The sequence below is a fragment of the Delphinapterus leucas genome, chromosome 19 (genome assembly GCF_059928025.1).
Source record: "Delphinapterus leucas isolate spDelLeu-1000000601 "Yukka" chromosome 19, BTC_Dleu_Yukka2, whole genome shotgun sequence".
Taxonomy (NCBI): domain Eukaryota; kingdom Metazoa; phylum Chordata; class Mammalia; order Artiodactyla; family Monodontidae; genus Delphinapterus; species Delphinapterus leucas.
The window spans coordinates 29,199,868-29,213,620 of NC_143147.1; the positions used below are offsets into that span (position 1 = coordinate 29,199,868).

Here is a 13,753-nt window from a genome sequence, read left to right on the forward strand (position 1 = left end):
CGGGCTGCGGCTGGGCGGCGCCTAGCGCCGCGTGGGCGGGCAGGGGCGATGCCCAAGGGACCGCGGGCCCCGGGCCCTGAAGCCTCCGGGGCCACGTCCCTGTGAGCGACGGGCCGGATCTTGGGCGGGGCGCCTAGCGCCGAAGGGTTCGCTGGGTCACGCCCGCCCTCGGCTGGGAGGGGGTGGCCAAACCCTCCGCCTCCGCCACCGCCCGGTACCCGAGACCTCCGTTCCCCCTGCCTGGGCGGGCGACGGGGTCCTGCCGGGGCGGGCTGACCGCCAGGCTGGCGGTGAGGCGCAAGCGCCAGCGAAAGTGGGCCTCAAGAGGCAGCCCGCCGTCCCCGCCCCCGTCTACGGCCATACCACCCTGAACGCGCCCGATCTCGTCTGATCTCGGAAGCTAAGCAGGGTCGGGCCTGGTTAGTACTTGGATGGGAGACCGCCTGGGAATACCGGGTGCTGTAGGATTTTTGCCTCCCGCTCCGCCTTCTCCTTTAAATCGCCCGCGGGCGGTGGACGCCGGCTCCGCCCGCGCCGGGGCCCCGCTGCAGGCCCCGCCTCCTCAGGCCCCTCCCACCACGGCGCGCGCGCCGGAGGGGGCGCTCCCCGCCAGCCCGGCCCGCCAGGCGGCCAGAAGGCGGCCCTGGAAGGCAGCCGCACCCCAGACGCCCCCGGGGTGCCTGGCCCGGACCCAGGCTCCGCCGCGGGCCCGGTTGCCGTGCCTTCGGCCAGCGAGCCCGTCGACCTGCACCTGGCCGCCCCCACCGGCGCCCCGCCCCGGGGCCGCCACCTGTGTGCCGGTGGGTGTGTCCCTCCACAGCTCCCTCTGGCAAAAGCCCAGCCCCCGCCGTGTCGCCGCCGCGGCCGTGTGCGGGAGCGGGATCGAGGGCAGGGGCCGCTTCCCCGGGCCTGCCGGCCGCCAGGGGCGGGCTCCTGAGCTCGGCGGGTGGTGTGCGGGCAAGGGTGGCCTCGCCGGGGCTGTGGGGCCGTGGCGACACGATGGTGGCTCCCAGTGGCTTCGGGCCAGCTGCTGTCGGGCAGGAGGGCCGGCCCGGGATGCGGCCGGGCGGCGCCTAGCGCCGCGTGGTCGGGCAGGGGCGATGCCCAAGGGACCGCGGGCCCCGGGCCCTGAAGCCTCCGGGGCCACGTCCCTGTGGGCGACGGGCCGGATCTTGGGCGGGGCGCCAAGCGCCGAAGGGTTCGCTGGGTCACGCCCGCCCTCGGCTGGGAGGGGGTGGCCAAACCCTCCGCCTCCGCCACCGCCCGGTACCCGAGACCTCCGTTCCCCCTGCCTGGGCGGGCGACGGGGTCCTGCCGGGGCGGGCTGACCGCCAGGCTGGCGGTGAGGCGCAAGCGCCAGCGAAAGTGGGCCTCAAGAGGCAGCCCGCCGTCCCCGTCCCGTCTACGGCCATACCACCCTGAACGCGCCCGATCTCGTCTGATCTCGGAAGCTAAGCAGGGTCGGGCCTGGTTAGTACTTGGATGGGAGACCTCCTGGGAATACCGGGTGCTGTAGGCTTTTTGCCTCCCGCTCCGCCTTCTCCTTGAACTCGCCCGCGGGCGCTGGCCGCCGGCTCCGCCCGCGCCGGGGCTCCGCTGCAGGCCCCGCCTCCTCAGGCCCCTCGCACCACGGCGCGCGCGCCGGAGGGGGCGCTCCCCGCCGGCCCGGCCCGCCAGGCGGCCAGAAGGCGGCCCTGGAAGGCAGCCGCACCCCAGACGCCCCCGGGGTGCCTGGCCCGGACCCAGGCTCCGCCGCGGGCCCGGTTGCCGTGCCTTCGGCCAGCGAGCCCGTCGACCTGCACCTGGCCGCCCCCACCGGCGCCCCGCCCCGGGGCCGCCACCTGTGTGCCGGTGGGTGTGTCCCTCCACAGCTCCCTCCGGCAAAAGCCCCGCCCCCGCCGTGTCGCCGCCGCGGCCGGGTGCGGGAGCGGGATCGAGAGCAGGGGCCGCTTCCCCGGGCCTGCCGGCCCCAGGGGCGGGCTCCTGAGCTCGGCGGGTGGTGTGCGGGCAAGGGTGGCCTCGCCGGGGCTGAGGGGCCGTGGCGACACGATGGTGGCTCCCAGTGGCTTCGGGCCAGCTGCTGTCGGGCAGGAGGGCCGGCCCGGGCTGCGGCCGGGCGGCGCCTAGCGCCGCGTGAGCGGGCAGGGGCGATGCCCAAGGGACCGCGGGCCCCGGGCCCTGAAGCCTCCGGGGCCACGTCCCTGTGAGCGACGGGCGGGATCTTGGCGGGGCGCCAAGCGCCGAAGTGTTCGCTGGGTCACGCCCGCCCTCGGCTGGGAGGGGGTGGCCAAACCCTCCGCCTCCGCCACCGCCCGGTACCCGAGACCTCCGTTCCCCCTGCCTGGGCGGGCGACGGGGTCCTGCCGGGGCGGGCTGACCGCCAGGCTGGCGGTGAGGCGCAAGCGCCAGCGAAAGTGGGCCTCAAGAGGCAGCCCGCCGTCCCCGCCCCCGTCTACGGCCATACCACCCTGAACGCGCCCGATCTCGTCTGATCTCGGAAGCTAAGCAGGGTCGGGCCTGGTTAGTACTTGGATGGGAGACCGCCTGGGAATACCGGGTGCTGTAGGCTTTTTGCCTCCCGCTCCGCCTTCTCCTTTAACTCGCCCGCGGGCGGTGGCCGCCGGCTCCGCCGGCGCCGGGGCCCCGCTGCAGGCCCCGCCACCTCAGGCCCCTCCCACCACGGCGCGCGCGCCGGAGGGGGCGCTCCCCGCCGGCCCGGCCCGCCAGGCGGCCAGAAGGCGGCCCTGGAAGGCAGCCGCACCCCAGACGCCCCCGGGGTGCCTGGCCCGGACCCAGGCTCCGCCGCGGGCCCGGTTGCCGTCCCTTCGGCCAGCGAGCCCCTCGACCTGCACCTGGCCGCCCCCACCGGCGCCCCGCCCCGGGGCCGCCACCTGTGTGCCGGTGGGTGTGTCCCTCCACAGCTCCCTCCGGCAAAAGCCCCGCCCCCCGCCGTGTCGCCGCCGCGGCCGGGTGCGGGAGCGGGATCGAGGGCAGGGGCTGCTTCCCCGGGCCTGCCGGCCGCCAGGGGCGGGCTCCTGAGCCCGGCAGGTGGTGTGCGGGCAAGGGTGGCCTCGCCGGGGCTGAGGGGCCGTGGCGACACGATGGTGGCTCCCAGTGGCTTCGGGCAAGCTGCTGTCGGGCAGGAGGGCCGGCCCGGGTTGCGGCTGGGCGGCGCCTAGCGCCGCGTGGGCGGGCAGGGGCGATGCCCAAGGGACCGCGGGCCCCGGGCACTGAAGCCTCCGGGGCCACGTCCCTGTGAGCGACGGGCGGGATCTTGGCGGGGCGCCAAGCGCCGAAGGGTTCGCTGGGTCACGCCCGCCCTCGGCTGGGAGGGGGTGGCCAAACCCTCCGCCTCCGCCACCGCCCGGTACCCGAGACCTCCGTTCCCCCTGCCTGGGCGGGCGACGGGGTCCTGCCGGGGCGGGCTGACCGCCAGGCTGGCGGTGAGGCGCAAGCGCCAGCGAAAGTGGGCCTCAAGAGGCAGCCCGCCGTCCCCGCCCCCGTCTACGGCCATACTACCCTGAACGCGCCCGATCTCGTCTGATCTCGGAAGCTAAGCAGGGTCGGGCCTGGTTAGTACTTGGATGGGAGACCGCCTGGGAATACCGGGTGCTGTAGGCTTTTTGCCTCCCGCTCCGCCTTCTCCTTTAACTCGCCCGCGGGCGGTGGCCGCCGGCTCCGCCCGCGCCGGGGCCCCGCTGCAGGCCCCGCCTCCTCAGGCCCCTCCCACCACGGCACGCGCGCCGGAGGGGGCGCTCCCCGCCGGCCCGGCCCGCCAGGCGGCCAGAAGGCGGCCCTGGAAGGCAGCCGCACCCCAGACGCCCCCGGGGTGCCTGGCCCGGACCCAGGCTCCGCCGCGGGCCCGGTTGCCGTGCCTTCGGCCAGCGAGCCCGTCGACCTGCACCTGGCCGCCCCCACCGGCGCCCCGCCCCGGGGCCGCCACCTGTGTGCCGGTGGGTGTGTCCCTCCACAGCTCCCTCCGGCAAAAGCCCCGCCCCCCGCCGTGTCGCCGCCGCTGCCGGGTGCGGGAGCGGGATCGAGGGCAGGGGCCGCTTCCCCGGGCCTGCCGGCCGCCAGGGGCGGGCTCCTGAGCTCGGCGGGTGGTGTGCGGGCAAGGGTGGCCTCGCCGGGGCTGAGGGGCCATGGCGACACGATGGTGGCTCCCAGTGGCTTCGGGCCAGCTGCTGTCGGGCAGGAGGGCCGGCCCGGGCTGCGGCTGGGCGGCGCCTAGCGCCGCGTGGGCGGGCAGGGGCGATGCCCAAGGCACCGCGGGCCCCGGGCCCCGAAGCCTCCGGGGCCACGTCCCTGTGAGCGACGGGCCGGATCTTGGGCGGGGCGCCAAGCGCCGAAGGGTTCGCTGGGTCACGCCCGCCCTCGGCTGGGAGGGGGTGGCCAAACCCTCCGCCTCCGCCACCGCCCGGTACCCGAGACATCCGTTCCCCCTGCCTGGGCGGGCGACGGGGTCCTGCTGGGGCGGGCTGACCGCCAGGCTGGCGGTGAGGCGCAAGCGCCAGCGAAAGTGGGCCTCAAGAGGCAGCCCGCCGTCCCCGCCCCCGTCTACGGCCATACTACCCTGAACGCGCCCGATCTCGTCTGATCTCGGAAGCTAAGCAGGGTCGGGCCTGGTTAGTACTTGGATGGGAGACCGCCTGGGAATACCGGGTGTTGTAGGCTTTTTGCCTCCCGCTCCGCCTTCTCCTTTAACTCGCCCGCGGGCGGTGGCCGCCGGCTCCGCCCGCGCCGGGGCCCCGCTGCAGGCCCCGCCTCCTCAGGCCCCTCCCACCACGGCGCGCGCGCCGGAGGGTGCGCTCCCCGCCGGCCCGGCCCGCCTGGCGGCCAGAAGGCGGCCCTGGAAGGCAGCCGCACCCCAGACGCCCCCGGGGTGCCTGGCCCGGACCCAGGCTCCGCCGCGGGCCCGGTTGCCGTCCCTTCGGCCAGCGAGCCCGTCGACCTGCACCTGGCCGCCCCCACCGGCGCCCCGCCACGGGGCCGCCACCTGTGTGCCGGTGGGTGTGTCCCTCCACAGCTCCCTCCGGCAAAAGCCCCGCCCCCCGCCGTGTCGCCGCCGCTGCCGGGTGCGGGAGCGGGATCGAGGGCAGGGGCCGCTTCCCCGGGCCTGCCGGCCGCCAGGGGCGGGCTCCTGATCTCGGCGGGTGGTGTGCGGGCAAGGGTGGCCTCGCCGGGGCTGAGGGGCCGTGGCGACACGATGGTGGCTCCCAGTGGCTTCGGGCCAGCTGCTGTCGGGCAGGAGGGCCGGCCCGGGCTGCGGCTGGGCGGCGCCTAGCGCCGCGTGGGCGGGCAGGTGCGATGCCCAAGGGACCGCGGGCTCCGGGCCCTGAAGCCTCCGGGGCCACGTCCATGTGAGCGACGGGCCGGATCTTGGGCGGGGCGCCAAGCGCGGAAGGGTTCGCTGGGTCACGCCCGCCCTCGGCTGGGAGGGGGTGGCCAAACCCTCCGCCTCCGCCACCGCCCGGTACCCGAGACCTCCGTTCCCCCTGCCTGGGCGGGCGACGTGGTCCTGCCGGGGCGGGCTGACCGCCAGGCTGGCGGTGAGGCGCAAGCGCCAGCGAAAGTGGGCCTCAAGAGGCAGCCCGCCGTCCCCGCCCCCGTCTACGGCCATACCACCCTGAACGCGCCCGATCTCGTCTGATCTCGGAAGCTAAGCAGGGTCGGGCCTGGTTAGTACTTGGATGGGAGACCGCCTGGGAATACCGGGTGCTGTAGGCTTTTTGCCTCCCGCTCCGCCTTCTCCTTTAACTCGCCCGCGGGCGGTGGCCGCCGGCTCCGCCCGCGCCGGGGCCCCGCTGCAGGCCCCGCCTCCTCAGGCCCCTCCCACCACGGCGCGCGCGCCGGAGGGGGCGCTCCCCGCCGGCCCGGCCAGAAGGCGGCCCTGGAAGGCAGCCGCACCCCAGACGCCCCGGGGTGCCTGGCCCGGACCCAGGCTCCGCCGCGGGCCCGGTTGCCTTCCCTTCGGCCAGCGAGCCCCTCGACCTGCACCTGGCCGCCCCCACCGGCGCCCCGCCCCGGGGCCGCCACCTGTGTGCCGGTGGGTGTGTCCCTCCACAGCTCCCTCCGGCAAAAGCCCCGCCCCCCGCCGTGTCACCGCCGCGGCCGGGTGCGGGAGCGGGATCGAGGGCAGGGGCCGCTTCCCCTGGCCTGCCGGCCGCCAGGGGCGGGCTACTGAGCCCGGCGGGTGGTGTGCGGGCAAGGGTGGCCTCGCCGGGGCTGAGGGGCCGTGGCGACACGATGGTGGCTCCCAGTGGCTTCGGGCCAGCTGCTGTCGGGCAGGAGGGCCGGCCCGGGCTGCGGCTGGGCGGCTCCTAGCGCCGCGTCGGCGGGCAGGGGCGATGCCCAAGGGACCGCGGGCCCCGGGCCCTGAAGCCTCCGGGGCCACGTCCCTGTGAGCGACGGGCCGGATCTTGGGCGGGGCGCCAAGCGCCGAAGGGTTCGCTGGGTCACGCCCGCCCTCGTCTGGGAGGGTGTGGCCAAACCCTCCGCCTCCGCCACCGCCCGGTACCCGAGACCTCCGTTCCCCCTGCCTGGGCGGGCGACGGGTTCCTGCCGGGGCGGGCTGACCGCCAGGCTGGCGGTGAGGCGCAAGCGACAGCGAAAGAGGGCCTCAGGAGGCAGCCCGCCGTCCCCGCCCCCGTCTACGGCCATACCACCCTGAACGCGCCCGATCTCGTCTGATCTCGGAAGCTAAGCAGGGTCGGGCCTGGTTAGTACTTGGATGGGAGACCGCCTGGGAATACCGGGTGCTGTAGGCTTTTTGCCTCCTGCTCCGCCTTCTCCTTTAACTCGCCCGCGGGCGGTGGCCGCCGGCTCCGCCCGCGCCGGGGCCCCGCTGCAGGCCCCGCCTCCTCAGGCCCCTCCCACCACGGCGCGCGCGCCGGAGGGGGCGCTCCCCGCCGGCCCGGCCCGCCAGGCGGCCAGAAGGCGGCCCTGGAAGGCAGCCGCACCCCAGACGCCCCCGGGGTGCCTGGCCCGGACCCAGGCTCCGCCGCGGGCCCGGTTGCCGTCCCTTCGGCCAGCGAGCCCGTCGACCTGCACCTGGCCGCCCCCACCGGCGCCCCGCCCCGGGGCCGCCACCTGTGTGCCGGTGGGTGTGTCCCGCCACAGCTCCCTCCGGCAAAAGCCCCGCCCCCCGCCGTGTCGCCGCCCCTGCCGGGTGCGGGAGCGGGATCGAGGGCAGGGGCCGCTTCCCCGGGCCTGCCGGCCGCCAGGGGCGGGCTCCTGAGCTCGGCGGGTGGTGTGCGTGCAAGGGTGGCCTCGCCGGGGCTGAGGGGCCGTGGCGACACGATGGTGGCTCCCAGTGGCTTCGGGCCAGCTGCTGTCGGGCAGGAGGGCCGGCCCGGGCTGCGGCTGGGCGGCGCCTAGCGCCGCGTGGGCGGGCAGGGGCGATGCCCAAGGCACCGCGGGCCCCGGGCCCTGAAGCCTCCGGGGCCACGTCCCTGTGAGCGACGGGCCGGATCTTGGGCGGGGCGCCAAGCGCCGAAGGGTTCGCTGGGTCACGCCCGCCCTCGGCTGGGAGGGGGTGGCCAAACCCTCCGCCTCCGCCACCGCCCGGTACCCGAGACCTCCGTTCCCCCTGCCTGGGCGGGCGACGGGGTCCTGCCGGGGCGGGCTGACCGCCAGGCTGGCGGTGAGGCGCAAGCGCCAGCGAAAGTGGGCCTCAAGAGGCAGCCCGCCGTCCCCGCCCCCGTCTACGGCCATACCACCCTGAACGCGCCCGATCTCGTCTGATCTCGGAAGCTAAGCAGGGTCGGGCCTGGTTAGTACTTGGATGGGAGACCGCCTGGGAATACCGGGTGCTGTAGGCTTTTTGCCTCCCGCTCCGCCTTCTCCTTTAACTCGCCCGCGGGCGGTGGCCGCCGGCTCCGCCCGCGCCGGGGCCCCGCTGCAGGCCCCGCCTCCTCAGGCCCCTCCCACCACGGCGCGCGCGCCGGAGGGGGCGCTCCCCGCCAGCCCGGCCCGCCAGGCGGCCAGAAGGCGGCCCTGGAAGGCAGCCGCACCCCAGACGCCCCCGGGGTGCCTGGCCCGGACCCAGGCTCCGCCGCGGGCCCGATTGCCGTGCCTTCCGCCAGCGAGCCCCTCGACCTGCACCTGGCCGCCCCCACCGGCGCCCCGCCCCGGGGCCGCCACCTGTGTGCCGGTGGGTGTGTCCCTCCACAGCTCCCTCCGGCAAAAGCCCCGCCCCCCGCCGTGTCGCCGCCGCGGCCGTGTGCGGGAGCGGGATCGAGGGCAGGGGCCGCTTCCCCGGGCCTGCCGGCCGCCAGGGGCGGGCTCCTGAGCTCGGCGGGTGGTGTGCGGGCAAGGGTGGCCTCGCCGGGGCTGAGGGGCCGTGGCGACACGATGGTGGCTCCCAGTGGCTTCGGGCCAGCTGCTGTCGGGCAGGAGGGCCGGCCCGGGCTGCGGCTGGGCGGCGCCTAGCGCCGCGTGGGCGGGCAGGGGCGATGCCCAAGGGACCGCGGGCCCCGGGCACTGAAGCCTCCGGGGCCACGTCCCTGTGAGCGACGGGCGGGATCTTGGCGGGGCGCCAAGCGCCGAAGAGTTCACTGGGTCACGCCCGCCCTCGGCTGGGAGGGGGTGGCCAAACCCTCCGCCTCCGCCACCGCCCGGTACCCGAGACCTCCGTTCCCCCTGCCTGGGCGGGCGACGGGGTCCTGCCAGGGCGGGCTGACCTCCAGGCTGGCGGTGAGGCGCAAGCGCCAGCGAAATTGGGCCTCAAGAGGCAGCCCGCCGTCCCCGCCCCCGTCTACGGCCATACCACCCTGGACGCGCCCGATCTCGTCTGATCTCGGAAGCTAAGCAGGGTCGGGCCTGGTTAGTACTTGGATGGGAGACCGCCTGGGAATACCGGGTGCTGTAGGCTTTTTGCCTCCCGCTCCGCCTTCTCCTTTAACTCGCCCGCGGGCGGTGGCCGCCGGCTCCGCCCGCGCCGGGGCCCCGCTGCAGGCCCCGCCTCCTCAGGCCCCTCCCACCACGGCGCGCGCGCCGGAGGGGGCGCTCCCCGCCAGCCCGGCCCGCCAGGCGGCCAGAAGGCGGCCCTGGAAGGCAGCCGCACCCCAGACGCCCCCGGGGTGCCTGGCCCGGACCCAGGCTCCGCCGCGGGCCCGGTTGCCGTCCCTTCGGCCAGCGAGCCCGTCGACCTGCACCTGGCCGCCCCCACCGGCGCCCCGCCCCGGGGCCGCCACCTGTGTGCCGGTGGGTGTGTCCCGCCACAGCTCCCTCCGGCAAAAGCCCCGCCCCCCGCCGTGTCGCCGCCGCTGCCGGGTGCGGGAGCGGGATCGAGGGCAGGGGCCGCTTCCCCGGGCCTGCCGGCCGCCAGGGGCGGGCTCCTGAGCTCGGCGGGTGGTGTGCGTGCAAGGGTGGCCTCGCCGGGGCTGAGGGGCCGTGGCGACACGATGGTGGCTCCCAGTGGCTTCGGGCCAGCTGCTGTCGGGCAGGAGGGCCGGCCCGGGCTGCGGCTGGGCGGCGCCTAGCGCCGCGTGGGCGGGCAGGGGCGATGCCCAAGGCACCGCGGGCCCCGGGCCCTGAAGCCTCCGGGGCCACGTCCCTGTGAGCGACGGGCCGGATCTTGGGCGGGGCGCCAAGCGCCGAAGGGTTCGCTGGGTCACGCCCGCCCTCGGCTGGGAGGGGGTGGCCAAACCCTCCGCCTCCGCCACCGCCCGGTACCCGAGACCTCCGTTCCCCCTGCCTGGGCGGGCGACGGGGTCCTGCCGGGGCGGGCTGACCGCCAGGCTGGCGGTGAGGCGCAAGCGCCAGCGAAAGTGGGCCTCAAGAGGCAGCCCGCCGTCCCCGCCCCCGTCTACGGCCATACCACCCTGAACGCGCCCGATCTCGTCTGATCTCGGAAGCTAAGCAGGGTCGGGCCTGGTTAGTACTTGGATGGGAGACCGCCTGGGAATACCGGGTGCTGTAGGGTTTTTGCCTCCCGCTCCGCCTTCTCCTTTAACTCGCCCGCGGGCGGTGGCCGCCGGCTCCGCCCGCGCCGGGGCCCCGCTGCAGGCCCCGCCTCCTCAGGCCCCTCCCACCACGGCGCGCGCGCCGGAGGGGGCGCTCCCCGCCAGCCCGGCCCGCCAGGCGGCCAGAAGGCGGCCCTGGAAGGCAGCCGCACCCCAGACGCCCCCGGGGTGCCTGGCCCGGACCCAGGCTCCGCCGCGGGCCCGATTGCCGTGCCTTCCGCCAGCGAGCCCCTCGACCTGCACCTGGCCGCCCCCACCGGCGCCCCGCCCCGGGGCCGCCACCTGTGTGCCGGTGGGTGTGTCCCTCCACAGCTCCCTCCGGCAAAAGCCCCGCCCCCCGCCGTGTCGCCGCCGCGGCCGTGTGCGGGAGCGGGATCGAGGGCAGGGGCCGCTTCCCCGGGCCTGCCGGCCGCCAGGGGCGGGCTCCTGAGCTCGGCGGGTGGTGTGCGGGCAAGGGTGGCCTCGCCGGGGCTGAGGGGCCGTGGCGACACGATGGTGGCTCCCAGTGGCTTCGGGCCAGCTGCTGTCGGGCAGGAGGGCCGGCCCGGGCTGCGGCTGGGCGGCGCCTAGCGCCGCGTGGGCGGGCAGGGGCGATGCCCAAGGGACCGCGGGCCCCGGGCACTGAAGCCTCCGGGGCCACGTCCCTGTGAGCGACGGGCGGGATCTTGGCGGGGCGCCAAGCGCCGAAGAGTTCACTGGGTCACGCCCGCCCTCGGCTGGGAGGGGGTGGCCAAACCCTCCGCCTCCGCCACCGCCCGGTACCCGAGACCTCCGTTCCCCCTGCCTGGGCGGGCGACGGGGTCCTGCCAGGGCGGGCTGACCTCCAGGCTGGCGGTGAGGCGCAAGCGCCAGCGAAATTGGGCCTCAAGAGGCAGCCCGCCGTCCCCGCCCCCGTCTACGGCCATACCACCCTGGACGCGCCCGATCTCGTCTGATCTCGGAAGCTAAGCAGGGTCGGGCCTGGTTAGTACTTGGATGGGAGACCGCCTGGGAATACCGGGTGCTGTAGGCTTTTTGCCTCCCGCTCCGCCTTCTCCTTTAACTCGCCCGCGGGCGGTGGCCGCCGGCTCCGCCCGCGCCGGGGCCCCGCTGCAGGCCCCGCCTCCTCAGGCCCCTCCCACCACGGCGCGCGCGCCGGAGGGGGCGCTCCCCGCCAGCCCGGCCCGCCAGGCGGCCAGAAGGCGGCCCTGGAAGGCAGCCGCACCCCAGACGCCCCCGGGGTGCCTGGCCCGGACCCAGGCTCCGCCGCGGGCCCGGTTGCCGTCCCTTCGGCCAGCGAGCCCGTCGACCTGCACCTGGCCGCCCCCACCGGCGCCCCGCCCCGGGGCCGCCACCTGTGTGCCGGTGGGTGTGTCCCGCCACAGCTCCCTCCGGCAAAAGCCCCGCCCCCCGCCGTGTCGCCGCCGCTGCCGGGTGCGGGAGCGGGATCGAGGGCAGGGGCCGCTTCCCCGGGCCTGCCGGCCGCCAGGGGCGGGCTCCTGAGCTCGGCGGGTGGTGTGCGTGCAAGGGTGGCCTCGCCGGGGCTGAGGGGCCGTGGCGACACGATGGTGGCTCCCAGTGGCTTCGGGCCAGCTGCTGTCGGGCAGGAGGGCCGGCCCGGGCTGCGGCTGGGCGGCGCCTAGCGCCGCGTGGGCGGGCAGGGGCGATGCCCAAGGCACCGCGGGCCCCGGGCCCTGAAGCCTCCGGGGCCACGTCCCTGTGAGCGACGGGCCGGATCTTGGGCGGGGCGCCAAGCGCCGAAGGGTTCGCTGGGTCACGCCCGCCCTCGGCTGGGAGGGGGTGGCCAAACCCTCCGCCTCCGCCACCGCCCGGTACCCGAGACCTCCGTTCCCCCTGCCTGGGCGGGCGACGGGGTCCTGCCGGGGCGGGCTGACCGCCAGGCTGGCGGTGAGGCGCAAGCGCCAGCGAAAGTGGGCCTCAAGAGGCAGCCCGCCGTCCCCGCCCCCGTCTACGGCCATACCACCCTGAACGCGCCCGATCTCGTCTGATCTCGGAAGCTAAGCAGGGTCGGGCCTGGTTAGTACTTGGATGGGAGACCGCCTGGGAATACCGGGTGCTGTAGGGTTTTTGCCTCCCGCTCCGCCTTCTCCTTTAACTCGCCCGCGGGCGGTGGCCGCCGGCTCCGCCCGCGCCGGGGCCCCGCTGCAGGCCCCGCCTCCTCAGGCCCCTCCCACCACGGCGCGCGCGCCGGAGGGGGCGCTCCCCGCCAGCCCGGCCCGCCAGGCGGCCAGAAGGCGGCCCTGGAAGGCAGCCGCACCCCAGACGCCCCCGGGGTGCCTGGCCCGGACCCAGGCTCCGCCGCGGGCCCGATTGCCGTGCCTTCCGCCAGCGAGCCCCTCGACCTGCACCTGGCCGCCCCCACCGGCGCCCCGCCCCGGGGCCGCCACCTGTGTGCCAGTGGGTGTGTCCCTCCACAGCTCCCTCCGGCAAAAGCCCCGCCCCCCGCCGTGTCGCCGCCGCGGCCGTGTGCGGGAGCGGGATCGAGGGCAGGGGCCGCTTCCCCGGGCCTGCCGGCCGCCAGGGGCGGGCTCCTGAGCTCGGCGGGTGGTGTGCGGGCAAGGGTGGCCTCGCCGGGGCTGAGGGGCCGTGGCGACACGATGGTGGCTCCCAGTGGCTTCGGGCCAGCTGCTGTCGGGCAGGAGGGCCGGCCCGGGCTGCGGCTGGGCGGCGCCTAGCGCCGCGTGGGCGGGCAGGGGCGATGCCCAAGGGACCGCGGGCCCCGGGCACTGAAGCCTCCGGGGCCACGTCCCTGTGAGCGACGGGCGGGATCTTGGCGGGGCGCCAAGCGCCGAAGAGTTCACTGGGTCACGCCCGCCCTCGGCTGGGAGGGGGTGGCCAAACCCTCCGCCTCCGCCACCGCCCGGTACCCGAGACCTCCGTTCCCCCTGCCTGGGCGGGCGACGGGGTCCTGCCAGGGCGGGCTGACCTCCAGGCTGGCGGTGAGGCGCAAGCGCCAGCGAAATTGGGCCTCAAGAGGCAGCCCGCCGTCCCCGCCCCCGTCTACGGCCATACCACCCTGGACGCGCCCGATCTCGTCTGATCTCGGAAGCTAAGCAGGGTCGGGCCTGGTTAGTACTTGGATGGGAGACCGCCTGGGAATACCGGGTGCTGTAGGCTTTTTGCCTCCCGCTCCGCCTTCTCCTTTAACTCGCCCGCGGGCGGTGGCCGCCGGCTCCGCCCACGCCGGGGCCCCGCTGCAGGCCCCGCCTCCTCAGGCCCCTCCCACCACGGCGCGCGCGCCGGAGGGGGCGCTCCCCGCCAGCCCGGCCCGCCAGGCGGCCAGAAGGCGGCCCTGGAAGGCAGCCGCACCCCAGACGCCCCCGGGGTGCCTGGCCCGGACCCAGGCTCCGCCGCGGGCCCGGTTGCCGTCCCTTCGGCCAGCGAGCCCGTCGACCTGCACCTGGCCGCCCCCACCGGCGCCCCGCCCCGGGGCCGCCACCTGTGTGCCGGTGGGTGTGTCCCGCCACAGCTCCCTCCGGCAAAAGCCCCGCCCCCCGCCGTGTCGCCGCCGCTGCCGGGTGCGGGAGCGGGATCGAGGGCAGGGGCCGCTTCCCCGGGCCTGCCGGCCGCCAGGGGCGGGCTCCTGAGCTCGGCGGGTGGTGTGCGTGCAAGGGTGGCCTCGCCGGGGCTGAGGGGCCGTGGCGACACGATGGTGGCTCCCAGTGGCTTCGGGCCAGCTGCTGTCGGGCAGGAGGGCCGGCCCGGGCTGCGGCTGGGCGGCGCCTAGCGCCGCGTGGGCGGGCAGGGGCGATGCCCAAGGCACCGCGGGCCCCGGGCCCTGAAGCCTC

The 13,753-nt window shown here is 77.0% G+C and overlaps 13 non-coding genes across 13 annotated transcripts; all 13 read left to right on the top strand.

Moving 5' to 3' along the window:
• Positions 1–349: 349 nt before the first annotated feature.
• On the top strand, positions 350–468 carry LOC149745846 (5S ribosomal RNA). Its single transcript, XR_016389948.1, has one exon. It is a non-coding gene; the product is annotated as a 5S ribosomal RNA (ribosomal RNA).
• A 932-nt stretch (positions 469–1,400) lies between these two features.
• LOC149745847 (5S ribosomal RNA) lies at positions 1,401–1,519 on the top strand. The gene has a single exon (XR_016389263.1). It is a non-coding gene; the product is annotated as a 5S ribosomal RNA (ribosomal RNA).
• Positions 1,520–2,450: 931 nt separating this feature from the next.
• LOC149745848 (5S ribosomal RNA) lies at positions 2,451–2,569 on the top strand. Its single transcript, XR_016389145.1, has one exon. It is a non-coding gene; the product is annotated as a 5S ribosomal RNA (ribosomal RNA).
• A 933-nt stretch (positions 2,570–3,502) lies between these two features.
• On the top strand, positions 3,503–3,621 carry LOC149745849 (5S ribosomal RNA). Its single transcript, XR_016389863.1, has one exon. It is a non-coding gene; the product is annotated as a 5S ribosomal RNA (ribosomal RNA).
• Positions 3,622–4,555: 934 nt separating this feature from the next.
• LOC149745850 (5S ribosomal RNA) lies at positions 4,556–4,674 on the top strand. Its single transcript, XR_016390163.1, has one exon. It is a non-coding gene; the product is annotated as a 5S ribosomal RNA (ribosomal RNA).
• Positions 4,675–5,608: 934 nt separating this feature from the next.
• Positions 5,609–5,727, top strand: LOC149745851 (5S ribosomal RNA). Its single transcript, XR_016389147.1, has one exon. It is a non-coding gene; the product is annotated as a 5S ribosomal RNA (ribosomal RNA).
• A 921-nt stretch (positions 5,728–6,648) lies between these two features.
• LOC149745852 (5S ribosomal RNA) lies at positions 6,649–6,767 on the top strand. Its single transcript, XR_016389148.1, has one exon. It is a non-coding gene; the product is annotated as a 5S ribosomal RNA (ribosomal RNA).
• A 934-nt stretch (positions 6,768–7,701) lies between these two features.
• LOC149745853 (5S ribosomal RNA) lies at positions 7,702–7,820 on the top strand. Its single transcript, XR_016389149.1, has one exon. It is a non-coding gene; the product is annotated as a 5S ribosomal RNA (ribosomal RNA).
• Positions 7,821–8,753: 933 nt separating this feature from the next.
• On the top strand, positions 8,754–8,872 carry LOC149745854 (5S ribosomal RNA). Its single transcript, XR_016390194.1, has one exon. It is a non-coding gene; the product is annotated as a 5S ribosomal RNA (ribosomal RNA).
• Positions 8,873–9,806: 934 nt separating this feature from the next.
• LOC149745855 (5S ribosomal RNA) lies at positions 9,807–9,925 on the top strand. Its single transcript, XR_016390045.1, has one exon. It is a non-coding gene; the product is annotated as a 5S ribosomal RNA (ribosomal RNA).
• A 933-nt stretch (positions 9,926–10,858) lies between these two features.
• Positions 10,859–10,977, top strand: LOC149745856 (5S ribosomal RNA). The gene has a single exon (XR_016390205.1). It is a non-coding gene; the product is annotated as a 5S ribosomal RNA (ribosomal RNA).
• Positions 10,978–11,911: 934 nt separating this feature from the next.
• On the top strand, positions 11,912–12,030 carry LOC149745857 (5S ribosomal RNA). The gene has a single exon (XR_016390046.1). It is a non-coding gene; the product is annotated as a 5S ribosomal RNA (ribosomal RNA).
• A 933-nt stretch (positions 12,031–12,963) lies between these two features.
• On the top strand, positions 12,964–13,082 carry LOC149745858 (5S ribosomal RNA). The gene has a single exon (XR_016390216.1). It is a non-coding gene; the product is annotated as a 5S ribosomal RNA (ribosomal RNA).
• The last annotated feature ends 671 nt before the right edge of the window (positions 13,083–13,753 follow it).